Source organism: Sceloporus occidentalis, unplaced genomic scaffold (assembly GCF_023333645.1).
Source record: "Sceloporus occidentalis isolate IW3139 unplaced genomic scaffold, rSceOcc1.0.p SCAF_82, whole genome shotgun sequence".
Lineage (NCBI taxonomy): Eukaryota > Metazoa > Chordata > Lepidosauria > Squamata > Phrynosomatidae > Sceloporus > Sceloporus occidentalis.
The window spans coordinates 3,733,845-3,748,698 of NW_028317062.1; positions in this window are offsets into that span (position 1 = coordinate 3,733,845).

The following is a 14,854-nucleotide window of genomic DNA, read 5'->3' on the forward strand; positions in this document are numbered from 1 at the left end:
AAGTTGGCACCCCCCTGATGAGCGGCACCCGGTGCGGACTGCAACCCCCCCCCACCCCCCGCTAGGTACGCTACTGCATTAAGGTGAACTATGTGAGGCTGAACAACCAAAATGTACAAGTCCATTGGAAACTTGGACCCTGCTAAATTCATTGGCATGTTTATACAGGAATTTAGGAGTTTGTTCTTTTTTAACTGCTGTAAAATTCTCAAACCAGTCATCGGAAGTTGTTTTATAGTAAGAAAATGTAAGTTCTTTTCCTGTTTTAACTGAACAGTGTCTTGAATCTAGATGTCTTTTTAAAAGGCCTTATTACAAAAGTTATCTCTTTTTTCTATTTTTCTATTGAGAAATAAGTATAGCCATATTCTAATTTGTATTTGGTTTTGTTGTGTTTTTTTTATCCAGACTAATGAAAAAAGAAATACTAAACCCCATGCTGACATGTAAGTGTTTCAAATGCCACGGAAGATTATTAATTCAAGTATTAGAAATTAAAGTAGTGGAACAATGTTTCAATTAAGCTAAACTAGCCATAAATATGGTAGATTCCCTTGATCACGCCCAGACTGGCCATCTGGCACACCGGGCAAATGTGGCCCGACATCAATTCATTCGCATCAATTCATTTGCATCGGTGATCGGCTAGTTATGCCTAACCGCATGCTAACATAGTGTGCAAGCCTTTAGCTGTGCTTACGTCATTAGGTGGCGGCTGGCCTTAAAGTGCCAGGGCCGCCTTGTTATGACTACTCCGTCCCTGCCCATGATATTAACCGAAACTAATACAAGACAAATACGACCTCTACATTAATTGAACAATCTCCTGCTTAGCTTTGAAACATTGTAACAAGTTTAGCACAAAAATACTCATGTGGTTTTCATCTACTGTGCTGTACCTGCCATCCATACCTTCCAACACCTTCTGTCTAATTTCTCCTGAATTTCCTGATACATTATAAATTTGTAACAGAAGATCCCTCTTCTAATTCTGTACCAGAATGCACGTGTGTCCATACCGCTGCTGTCCACATTGTATTTATTGTAATAGAGGTACAATATCTGCTGGCACTCTATAAATAAACTGTCTTTGTGCGTATGTACACTATAGTACACATTACTATTCATGATAAGAGCAGAAGCTATTTATACAAGCTAATCCTAAAGGCTTATACAATAACATACTAGTATACTTCTCTACTGACCGACAGTATAAGCTGTAGCATTCGATAATTACAGGGCTGAGCCATCTTTAAGCCACTCTAAGTATGCATACTTTCTCGCTAATGCTTCTACCTTCCTAGTAGGTGTTAGTTGTATACTTAGGATTTATTGTTATATTTTGATTTACATATGAAGCCGTACACCACAGAGATTTTACAATCCCCAACACTGAGCACCTGATTAATATATCCCATTAAGAATAAGCCAGGACTTGAAGTAGTTTCAAAACAGTATGAAACTCCATGACAAGTTAAAACAAGTATATAAGTATACTTGTTTTTAATTCCTATATAAGCGTTTATAAAAAAAAAAAAATTCACATAAGCTTATGAAAAAACTAAGCAATGATTTTCCACAAAACAGATTACTTTAGTTATATTTAATAGTCTTCATTTAATTAAATGATTTTGATACTTACTGTCACTTGGACATGTCTCAAAAGCAAAACTACCACCAATTACAAGGAAAAGAAGGAAGACCAGCGGGCTCCTCATTGTGGATGCAGATGTTCCCTTAACTCTTCTCTGATTCTAAATAATACTAAGACGTGCTTGTGGAAGGGTGAGGTTTAAATGCTAATTTCTCAAGGAGGAAGTTATTGTAAATATAAAAGCCCTTTTTTTGAGACACAACAGTGATTAATAAGAAACCAGCCCAGTTGAGCGCATCATCCTGTAGTTATAATATCACCTTCCATTATCCCTGCCTAGAACTATTTGATTATTCAATAATTTAACCGCTTGCATGCCAGATGTAGAAGCTACAATTTACACCACATGCAAACATTTGTTCTCATACATACACTACATAAACCTAAAGCACACACACAGATTTTTTTCAGTCTGACATGCGGTGATGTTTACATAGGTGGTGTTGACTTAGGTCTAGCCAAACGCTGCACCTCCGTCTGTCCAGAACCCTACTGCCCTATTCTCTGTCCTATTCTTCCTATACCATGCAGAACGACATCTCTTATGGGGGTATAGACTTTAGAGATGTGAACCTCCATAACGTGATCCCCTAGTTGCTCTGTGAGAAGCACCACAATATGACATCATATTTCAGAGATCCATCCAGTTCCGATAGACAAGGGATCAAAACCCATAGACATCAATGACAGAGTAACACAGACTCCCTGTTATTTGAACCTTGTGGGCAGCCTACCACCCCTTTGCTCCCCAGATCTAATTCTAAACACAAAACGATTTGGCTAACAAAACCCAGATAGGCTTCGACTTGTGTCAAATAAACCCATGTGCATTTTTTAACCAAGCATACAAACAGAGAAACACTAAAGAGCACACCAGGAGTATTTTAACGCAGTCATACTTTTATAGCAAAATGCAGAGGCCACTAAATTTCCATCCCTATCCTGGACTTTTACCAAGATGGCGGGAGGAGGAATATTTGCAATGTCTACAGACAGATTATATTTCTCCCTGCAAAAATCTTAAACTCTACCAACTCTTTTTCATTGCAACAAACTATTTAAGAAACTGATAATACAATACTAGCATTAAATAATTTTAATGAAGGGTTGCATTGCAGAATAGTGTGTATATATTACCTTATTTTCTGGCACAGAGATTATCATGAGATAATATTACACCTGCCCACTGTCAACAAACCCCCAACAAATCTGGGTAACCATTACTTGAGTAATGTGGTTTACAATCCCAGTGTTATAACCAGAGGCAGCAGAGGGATCCCACTTAGTCATCATCTACCAACTACTGCTCCTGGATCATTAACTCTTTTTACTGTCCTTATCAGAAAATGTGTTTGTTGGGTGCGATGAAAACACAATGAAGCTCTTCAAGAGGCCTATAACTATTATTTTAATTCTAAGACTACACGCCCTATTAAGCCAAAATAGCCAAAGCATGTTAATGTAACTATAAAGCTAAAAACATTTGATCCTACAATACAGACACAATCTTTTCGAGATATATGTTTCTGTAAGTTAGTTTTGGAACAGAATTATTAATAACATACAGAAGGCTGATATTAGATCATAAGTCATAGTCACAAGGTGATGGTAAACATATTCACTATATTTACTTATTTTTTGAATAAAATATGTTGAAGCAATACTTTGACTTTACTAAGGTAATTGACATGGAATGTTTCAGCCTCAACCCAAACTTCAAATTCTAGCTGCCTGTAGTTTCATAATAACATATCTTTGTTTTTGGTATATGCATCCATGTCACGCCTCTGTGGTCGTACAAATGTGTGTGAAAACTTCCTTGTAAGCGTCCTGAGGCATTATCTCCCTATACAGCTGTCTTAATGTCAGCCATCCCATCCGTGGTTGACACTTTCCTCTTACACAACCTACTGACTCATTAGACACAATTGTAGTGATGCACCCTGAGACATCTTCTGAAGTTTTATATATTTAGATGCCTAGCTTCAAAGAAAGACTCCTCTCATTTATATAATGTTGGGTTATTATTAATTACGGAACCTTGCAAACTTGCATCATGTGATCTTTCATGATACATGTAAAATGAATGTGAATAGTTTTGTTAACAAATTACCAAACAATGTGTAAGTGACCAATTCAGCCCCTGTTTAGGGTATGTTTACATTTGGTGATCTCATAGTCTTCATAACCCTGCACCGTTGCCTATAAGGTTTTTAACCTCTAGGAAATAAAAAAAAATGTTTTTGATTGAATGTGCAGACTCTCTGCATCTTAAGTGTGATATTGGACAGGCTTTTTATATGGACACTTGCCCCCTGTCAAATTGTGCCGCAATTAGCAATGTAGGGGTATTTGAAATTGTGGGCAAGCAATTAAGATTTCAATTAAAGTAACGAATGAGAGTGAACTGTAATAGTGAAAAGAATAGAAAGAGTGACATGAATGAAAAGGTGAATGTGGGGTAACAGAAATAAATGTGTGGCAGAAGTCTGCCTGAGCAGAGGTGCTATACACAAGATAAGGGGCTTTAGCCCATACTAGCTTCAACAGACCTTTAACAACTATTACCAATGAGATAGCAAGCAGGAGATAACCCTTCAATGTGCACTATACACACAGCTTTCCTTCCTACATATGTATCATCCAATATTCTTAATTATTCTTCCATATTCCTATACCCACCAGCATCTCTGGAGCCTGAAGGGCTGCACGTGGGAGCTGCAATTGAGGTCTATACAGCAAAAACACATAGTTTGACTCATTTTACAGCTCCGTAAGGCGACCATGAGAGATTGTCTGATCTCCCTTAATGCCTGTGTCATCATCACTGGCTGGGATAGTGGGGCAGCTTGGTGGGACATCGTGACCTTCGTCTTGTTTCAAAATGGACACCTGGGTGGTATGTATTCCTGATTCCAAATTCTATAGACTATCTAGAATTGATTGGCTTTAGCCCTCTAAGCCACCTCCTAGAAACACCTATGTCTCTGAGACATGTCTTAGAACTGCATGTACCATACAAATGCATAAATGAGAGAGCGAGGTAGAACAATTATCAGGGAAAGGGTGATACTTCCTTTGAATCTGAGTAAAAAGACATCTTACCAAAGAAAAACATAAGTGGAACATGAGCAAAAAAACAGATATATAAATATAATAAGTGTATGATTCATTTCGGTGGGGCTATGTTACAACCAGCCTGATATTCTTGTGTGAAGCATGCCACCATTACTCCTTTTCCTGATTAAGTGCGCTTATTTTTTTCTATTCACATGCACTGTCCGCTCATGGGAAATATGCATCCCTGGTCACTGGATCAAACAGCTATCTATCTGTCAGATCACTATATATTTTAGCAACCTCCTGCCTCAACTTCATGAATGGGACACTTATCTGGTCAAATCTGCTTTAAAGAGCACCTGGCATTCCCAAATTGTGAAAAAGACATCTTATTTACTGCAGTCTAAGACAAACTGTCCAACTATTATTTTGTCTGTATAAATTGATCACATAAACCACCATTGTCCTAGTTGCTAAAAATACAGATAAATAATCAATATTCAAAATTTTGCATTTATGGGAATTTTTTTTTCTTATAAATAACAAACCCTATTTACCTTGGCCTCTGGGGAATGTTTGTCTATTTACTGCACTAAACGGCAGAATGACATTAATTGGGGATGGTTGCTTCACTAACACAGCTCCCTTAGGTTTCTACTCCTGCCTTTTGTTCCTGTATTAACTCCTGTCTCGCAGCCAAAAAAGATGCTTCGTTTTATCCCCAGTAATCTCTGGCATATGTCGATCTATTCTATAAGCAAGGGACATGTCATTTGGATGAATTGTTTTATAATGGCATTTTGTCCATTTATCCCCCTGAACTACTTTTGTATGTCACAGAAAGTTCCATAAAATTAAGCAAGAGGTTCATGGCTTGGTCCTTAAAATCTATTTACTTATAGTATGGGCTTATTTACTTGGATGGACTTCACCCTGGCCTGAATGACACCATCCCTCCCCTGTATAAAACTCACCAAAGCTTCTATAAAAGAGGGACACCAGAGAAGAAAGACAGATAGGAGGATTTGGGCCCCAATCTTAATCAGGGTCACTTGGGAGGTATGAACGTTTGCTTACGTATCCTTTGGTTCATGTATAAGTAAGTAATATAGTTGGTGTCCCCATTAGGGAGAGCCTGAGAACTGCAGATTCTGGCACAGAAATATAACATTTCTTGTTTGACTTGGTATTTTACAATGTGCGGCGGTATGCGGATTCTACTTTTACCTGCAGCAACTTGAATATTTAATTACAACTTCAAGAAAACATAATTTATTTTACATTTCATTTAAACAATGACAGATAATAACCCTGTGACTAGACTTGTCCATTCTGATTCGTACAAACCTTATTTCTAATGAATTATGTTAATTTCTTACGTTCTTATGAATCTCTGACAATGTCACGGTTTGGCAGCACTGCTCTGTGTTTTTACAATCAGCTAATGAATAACAAGCGTTGTGTCTGGCAGACTCAGTTGATGTTTAATCCCTTAAGAACCAATGAAGTGCCAGGCACATCACACAAAAACAGCCAGTTAATGACCAATGACGTGCCTGGCATTAAACAAGCTCAGAATGTTATCTAAGATCGCTTTTTTCTCTTAAACAGTGTTGCTGTAATGCCTTGAGGTCGAGACAATCAGAAACACTGAGCGATCATGCCTCTCGCAAGATGGCGACACCATTTAAAAAAAATAAACAAGTTTGCAAGAGGGTCTCTCCAGACACTCTTGACAACTAAATGTGATTAGTAAAATATAACAAAATGGAAAAGCAATAGAGTAACAAAAAAATAAATACAAATGTGGTAATATTTTGCCTGAATGTGGCATTTTACCTCCCAAACAACTCAGGAGATATTGACAGTGACATATACCAGGAGCTGTAAATTTGTACCTGAATTACAATTTATGTGATAAAAAACACAACATAAATACACAGAATCATATTTACCTCACGACGAGGGCCTCTACACCTACTCATATTGTTGGCACACACATTAACACCTCACCTCCTCTCCGTGGATCTCTATCCGAGACTATGTCATTCGCCCTCAAATATTGGGAACTACTCATGCTTTTGAAGTCTTGATGCACTGCTGTTATCTCTGTTACATATCCTCAGCTTATATCTATCCTTAATTATATTTATTCTGCGACATTTGAGATTTGCCATGGACTTGAAGGTGCATTATTTGTAACCCCCCCCCCGCTTTTTTTTTTAAGTTTAAAAAAAAAAAAAAACAACATAGATTACTACCACAAAGTTTGACAAAGAAATGTACTAGAATTAGTGCATTGAATGGGTTAAAATGCCAGCATTTGAAATACTTGGGGTGTCTAGTCTTCAAGTTACTAATAATTGCTCTGCTCTCCTCAGTCTAAATCTAAAGTTCTTGGTCAGACCATGAAATGTAAGTAAAAAAGAAAAGAATAGACTGCTCACTGACATTGCTTTTCTCACTAAAACCCAATCTACCCCTTCAGCACAATTGATAAGACATAGGAAGTGTGTTGTCAGCCCAATAAATGAGACATCGGTAGTTTACTGAAACTGGTTGCTGTCCAAACTTATCTAACATAGCTTCCTGTGCGTTATCGGAAGAAGGAGAGCTTGCTTCATTTCAGAACATTCAAAGCAGTGGACATAGTCAGCGCCACGACATTTGGTAGGTGAATTCTGCATGCTGTGGGGGTCTCTGATTAGTAGTTGTATAGTTATAGTTGCTACCATTTCGGATAATGACAGACATTAGAGAGAGTATTACTTTATGAGTTAAGAGACAGAGGTACTATCTATGATTGACTAATTCTGTTGAGCAAAACAAGCACTTACTAAATGCCAAATTCAGCAAAAAAGTCAAGTAGAGGTGTAAGAGTATCTGTAGGACTTAAGAGACGAGGGGCTTGATTCCATTACCATGTTTCCAAAAACAATGTCTAGGATGGTTGCAAAATTTCAGTATGTGATAAAAATGTCACTTCCCTCGATGGATATACACCCATAGAAACTTAACATGAATGCAAAGTGCATTTGCTATCCTATTCCAATACCTTAGCGTTAAAGCATGTTAAATTGATATATAAGGGTTAATGTACCTGTGATATTGATATGGCAGGTAACAGGCCCTCACAGCCATTGTCCCGTGCTATCAATTCACCAAAATCACACACACATGCACTGCAACACTTCACAAATAACAACACAGGTACATTAACCCTTGCAAAGCCAAATTCAAAACAGGAAAAATAACCCTTGCAATGTGCTTAGCAGGTTTTTCTTAGTACTCTATGTACCATATGTTTTTGGCCGTTTTTACCATATGTTCGTTTAATCAAGATTTTTTCCATGTGTGATGTACCCACACAAATTATACATCCTTTTTTCAGAAAATAGTTCTTTTGTTTGAAACCATAGAAACATGCAAAAAAAAATGTGAGTGCTAGTAAGTAAATAACATTTACGAATATAAAAAAATTATTTTGTTTGTAATTTTTTCTTAGAATTTCATCTACACAGTAGATAACACTGATGACCAATGACCCAATCTATGTTCAGCAACATCCCTTTTATGTATCTCTCATTTATCTTATGTATGTTAGAGATGTCATAATAATGGCTCAGCTTCTAATGACGTACCGGTACGTCCATATGGCCGTGAAGGAATTAAATATGTGTTATATGCATACTTGGGAACTCTTAGGATTTGACCCGAGTATCAGGGTTTTTGCCCCAATGTTAGGGTCTCAGGGTGAAAGGGTAGATTTTCAGTTAGACAGTCAATGCAGGTGACTAAATGAAGTGTATCTTGTGTAATGACAAGTTAAGGTTTCCATGAGGTCTGGGACATCAAAAATTTATTTTTATTAAAGTAAAATATTTCAAGAATCTCAGCTTATTGAAAAAGTTCCCAGGTATGGTTACGTATCAACAAAAAAATTTAATGAAATCTGTGTGGGTGTATTATATGCAAAAGTGTCTATTTGTGACAAATGTAACTTAAATCACATCTCTCGATAATAACCCTTTCTTGTGCTCTCTATCTGATAGAATCTTATAGATTAGCAGCCTAAGGCTGGAATTAAATGACTTTTTACAATAACAGGCGTTCATTGCACAACATTGTGTATTAGACTTGACTGCCAGTCAGTGTATTTTTCAAGAGAAGTGGCTAATGGAATGACCAAAATAGAACGGTCCTACCAAAATCTTTAATTTACAGACGGATCTGTTTAACATATATATATATATATATGTATATAATTACCAGACAATACCAGAAACAAGCCTATAGTAATACAGAAAAATCAGGTTAGGTGAGCTTTACTGGCCCACACCCAGTTCACGAGGTAGTTCATGAAATCAGTATGGTGATCAAATAATTCTTCTACTACTGTTGCAGTGATTTACCATGTTAGTACTTAGTATTTATGCACATAGGAAATGGACCCCTTAACTATGTGTTGTTAGTGGCATGTTAATTTACATATTCTGCTTCATTGCTATATTTGCATTTAAGAAATGCACAGTGCATATGTAATAAGAAAAGGAATACATATGTTTAGTACATAACTACAAAAAAGAATCATGGGAATACATCAGTTACAGCATATTTGCAAAATGATAAAGCATATAACAATACACACTGATTATTATTAGTGTTTTTATTTAACGTTGCAGTCCATTCACATTTTGTGTCGTATATTCTTCAGTGAAAATGACGGAACAACGCTTAACTTGGATACAGCAATGGAGTCGGAGGCAAGTAACAGCTGATGAGGATGACACTTTAACTGATATAATTGCTCTCCCAGAATTCACTTATGAAGATTTGGATGATGCCTTTTTGGAAGGTGACTCTTTAAAAATAAAGTTATTCTTATTTGTATTAACTTTGCTAGAAAAACTAGATTGTTTATTTTTAAATGGAACAGCGTTCTATTGAAGGACCAAGTAATATTTGATCTATTGCAGAAAGAAAGAAAATGGACACTTACCCTTCAATTCCATATTTATATTTGTGAATTGACTTGTGGAACAAAATGCTATTGATTCTGAGATACAGTGAATCCAATTTATGAGGGCATCTTAAATATTATGCTGGTGTGATGAGACAACGCAAACTTTGCATTGAAATTAACCATATGGCAAGGGTACCTGGATGGGATTCTAAATACTAAATATAACAAAAACATATATTTTCAGAGAGATGCTCAATGGAAATGATCCAGGACTGGCTTCAAGACTGCAGGTTGGTCAGTATTACTTGAAATACATAAACTTCAACCTAACAACACAAAAACACTTGAAGCTACCTATAATATTGTGGCACAACCTTAGTAAGGGTTATTATCACGTTTGAGCAGCTTAATAATGTAACAAATACACCTGAATTTTTGTATATTATGGGCAAATGTATCACATAAAACCCATAAGTAAATTAATTTGGTTTAAATATTCAAATATCACACACATCTATCTATCTATCTATCTATCTATCTATCTATCTATCTATCTATCTATCTATCAGTCAGTCAGTCAGTCACAAAGTGAGTGAAAAGGTAGACCTTCTAGAAAACCAATTTAAAAACTACATGGGCTGGCATACTATTTCAAGCTGTCCCTGTCCGCATATCATCTCAACTCATAGTTAGGCAATATTGCTTCTTGAGCAAATTATTTTTATTAGATCTTATAGAATCTGCTACAATGCATTATTTCTCAATAAGGTTGATAATAAATGACTTGCAAAATATTCTGTGGCCAAAAAAAGAAGCAACATTAAACAAATATTACATCTCAAAACAACATGTAGCTACACAGTGCAAGTATGTGTTCGAAATGTCCCATTCATTTGCAAATGTCCAATTTAGTGAATATGCCTCATTGTCAAACATCAGTAAAGCAGGGGCCCTGCATGATGTATAGTTAAATCTGCAAGATGTCTTGAATATTTTATTGTGCATTATGACTGTTCCTCTTTTGATCTGTTACTTGTACAAAGAGAATATAGTAACAGTAAAAACAACATTACACTGTATATTAGAAAGCAGGGACAGTGAAATCTCCTTTTAATTACGAGTTTTTTATGAATTATTATAGTAGCCCATCCATTGAGAATCCATCTGAAGACAAGCACCAGTCTCACATCAAAGGTATTAAGAATAATAGCTCAAAATAACTGAATAACATTTCTGCAGCTTTTCCTGTTTCTCTAAAGCGCAGTAGTTGCACTCCCTTTGGTCTTCCTCTTCTATAGGATCTCAACATGTTTTATTATGTTTGTGCTGAAAAACAATAAATTAACTAAGGAGGGTTGACAAGGAGAAGAGGGGAGCAATTGAACCCTTGGCTGCTCTATCTTTTTTATATGCTTTTCTGTGATTTTCATCTATTCCTAATGGGGTGCCTAGTTAAAACCAGGCCTAAGGTGGCAAGTCTAGGGTGGTGGCAGGCGTTCCTCCACAAAACAGGGGAGGAAGGAAGGTCACCATTAGGTCCCCTGGTGTGCCATTGCTCAGTGGGCTGGTTACAAGGGAGATCTCTGCTCTCCCCAACTATGAAGGCTATGTTGATATTCCACGAGGTTAACACTTAAAGGAAATATTCTCCAAAACAAAAAGCAAAAGCTGGTGATAGCTTTGGAAAATGATTTATTTATGCAAATAGTTGTGATGGCAACAGTTCCTCTTTAAGGATATGCTTTTTAGATAAAGAGTGTTTACTAAGAACATGTTCTTATCTTTTGTCAAAGTCTGTGTCTATGATAAAACAAGGGTTCATGATAAGTGAATAATGATATGCTGCAAATCATTTTATGGTGAAGACAGTTTTTTGACTGTGCCCCAGTGCACAAAGCAAGGTCCATAAAGACATAGTTTGATGACTTGGGTGTAGAAGAACTTGACCGGCCCCACAGAGCCCTGACCTCAACCCCATCGAACTCCTTTGGGATGAACTGGAACACTCCAAAATCATGTGGAAAGCCTTCCCAGATGAGTGGAAGCCGTTATAGCTGCAAAGGGAGGACCAAATATATATTAATGCCCATGTATTTAGAATGCAATGTCATAAAAGTCCCTGTTGGTGTAATGATCAGGTGTGCCAATACTTTTGTCCATGTAATGTTTAAACATACATGCATCCACGCACACATGCACACTGTAACACCATACACTTTAACATACATGCACACACAATCTAAAAGAATATATTTACATATACACAAAGACACTCTCTCTGATAATCTATTAGCACCATGAAATATGGGGCTGGCATTCACTTGTTTCCAGGGCTGGCTTTAATTACCAGTCCGGCCCTGACTTTATTTATTAAAACGGTTTAGCTGCTTTTGGGATGCATCCAAATTGTTTAGGTTTAGAGTAGTGACTTCTATTTCAAGGGTTAATTTGTCAGTGCTATTTTTTCAGTTGTTGCTTGTCTGCATATGTCGGTAGATGAATTAAAACAGAATCGGCACAGCAGGTATCTCTCTCTCTCTCTCTCTCAATATTTATAGATATATCTCAAGATGAACCTAACCATGCTAGAACCATCCCCAGGCATTCCCTCACTAATGCAGTGTTAAAAATCTGTTCTCCACAGGTAAAGTAAACAGCTTTGAAGATGATTTCAATCTGGGTGCTGAAGGTAAATCTACAACATAAAAAGATTGATATATGCATGAATGAAAACTGAACCGCAGCCATTTGAATACTATGATTGGGCTCTTTGTTATGTGATTTTTTTTATGTTCAGTTCTATAGCAGCTCCTCATTTTATTAGAAACCACTATAAGTTATAATTTATCGCTTATGTTAAGTGTCAGCGCAAACAACCATGTAGTCCTTTCATGGGGTAACATACATACAAGTAGAAATTATTGGTGCTCAAACCCAATCCTTCAAAATTCATACTTTTAATAAACACGAGATTTATTGAATATATTCTGGTGCCTTCATGGATGAATTTACCTTTAGCGTGACCCTAGGCCTAACCCAGGGCAGTGCTGCCCTCTCAATGCCACTGTCCTTACTACTGGGTGTCTGAATATGACATAATTTGGGCATTCCCTTCCGCTGGGTGTCAGCGCTAAAAAAGACCCGGGAGAGACTGTCCAGTGGAGTCAGTACAGCGGAGATTTTTTTTTATATTATATATATATATATATATATATATATATATTAATTAAAATGAAAACAAATGAACATAATTTAAATAAAAAACATTATAGGGAACTTTTTTTCTGATGAAATATGCTGTGAGAGCATCTCATAGTAAATCTGGTTCTTACATAAGTCCATGTTAAAAAAACAAAAATTTTCAAATGGTGAAAGTTTTAGCTCAAATGCATAATGTTTGTTTATTTTTTGCTTTCCTTTTTAGCAATATTATTGTTTGACAGCTATGAAAGCAGCTCATGGTAAGAGAGATTGCAAGTAATACCTCAACATGCATAATTAGATCATTCATAATAATGATTTATTGCAGAATACAATAATATTACAATTATACATTACTGGCCTTTATACTGTCAGGCCTGCATTCAAGGCACAAAGACCTACCTCAAAAGAAAATATACCTAAACAAAATACAGTTAATGACCACAGTTTTATTAACAAATAGACCATACAGTGTTCTTGCCATATAAAATTCTTATAATTTACTTATTATGCGCTAACATATTCTGCAGCACTGTACAATTGAAATATGTACAATTAACAAATATGCATTTACACATATAGATATAGCAGAGGTTGAGGACCTTGCCCATGAGTTAGCTAGCCATCTAGCCTTAAGGTGGTTTGATATAAAGTTCCTGTGCAGAATGGCAGGCTTATGAGGGCATGGGAGGGGTCGGAATGTTCAACAAAGAGAAACAATGACCCCAAAACACATATTTGGCATTTATACGGGAAAATTTATAATACGATTAAAACATGAATTAATACATTTGCTTGCAGGTCGGGTAAAATAGTAGAAATGTGGTTGAATACCATTTCTATATTGCAAGTAGCTTACGGCAAGATGGTGGTTTGCAGGCATCTTGGGGTGTTACAGGAAAGAGCAATGGCTAGCAGTCATACCCCATTTCATTGTTAGTCTTGGTAACCTCCTTAAATAACAGTGTGAGGGCTCTTTAGAGCCCCAAAATCAAACACCAGCTTAATGCAGCACTAATTACATTAAAAAAAAAGGTTTGGTTTCACTTTGATCATCAAGAGACCATATTTGTGAATAAATGTGTTTAGTAGTACATTGATGTCTTAAATGTTTCTTCTAACAAAGAAAATGTGTCTTTAGGTCGGGGAGCTCTCATTCAAGGGCCAAGAGCTTTAACCTGAATAACAGTATGACATCTACCAGAACCACCAAGACTTGTTCCAGGTACTGCATGTTCCTGTGTGTTTAACTTAAATTACAAAGGACACTGGTCTGCACATGGTCTTCTGAAAACATTTTGAAAAGGAATCTTTATACCAAAAACGTCAAGGCATAAAAGAAGAAAATATTGATGATAGATGCTAAGTCATTTCAGCTTACTTATTTTCATCGTAGTAATTAAGAGGGTATGAAAAGCATAATATGCATATATATACTATAGCTGGGCAAAGTACATGGGCAGACCACTGTCTGGCACATGAAGAGTAGAAGACTACAAGATGAGAACTTAAACTCTAAGCATTGGAGTTGCATCTAATACATGTTTTTATTTCTGTGAGTGTTTCATTGAATTCAAATAAAATAACTACATTCATTTATATTTTTTTGTCTTGTCATAAATTTCTGAAATTGACATTTTGTTATTTAGACACACAATAAAAATGATATGTTTATATAGTGTATATTATATATATTATATCATATATCAGCAAGAGCTCCACCTTCCTTGTTCAAAGTTATAGTGCACAGTGCTTTTAGTGGCATTTTAGAAAACATTTGCTACTTAGTGAGCTGACTTAACATGAATTATTGAATTATCAATTTGCTTTTGATAAACCATTCTACTATTTTACCCAACCTGCAAGTAAATGTATCAATTCATGTTTTAATCATAATATAAATTTTCCTGTTTTGGGGACATAGTTTCTCTTTGCTGAAAAAAACTTTTTTTATAATAAGGTTTTTAGAAACAAAA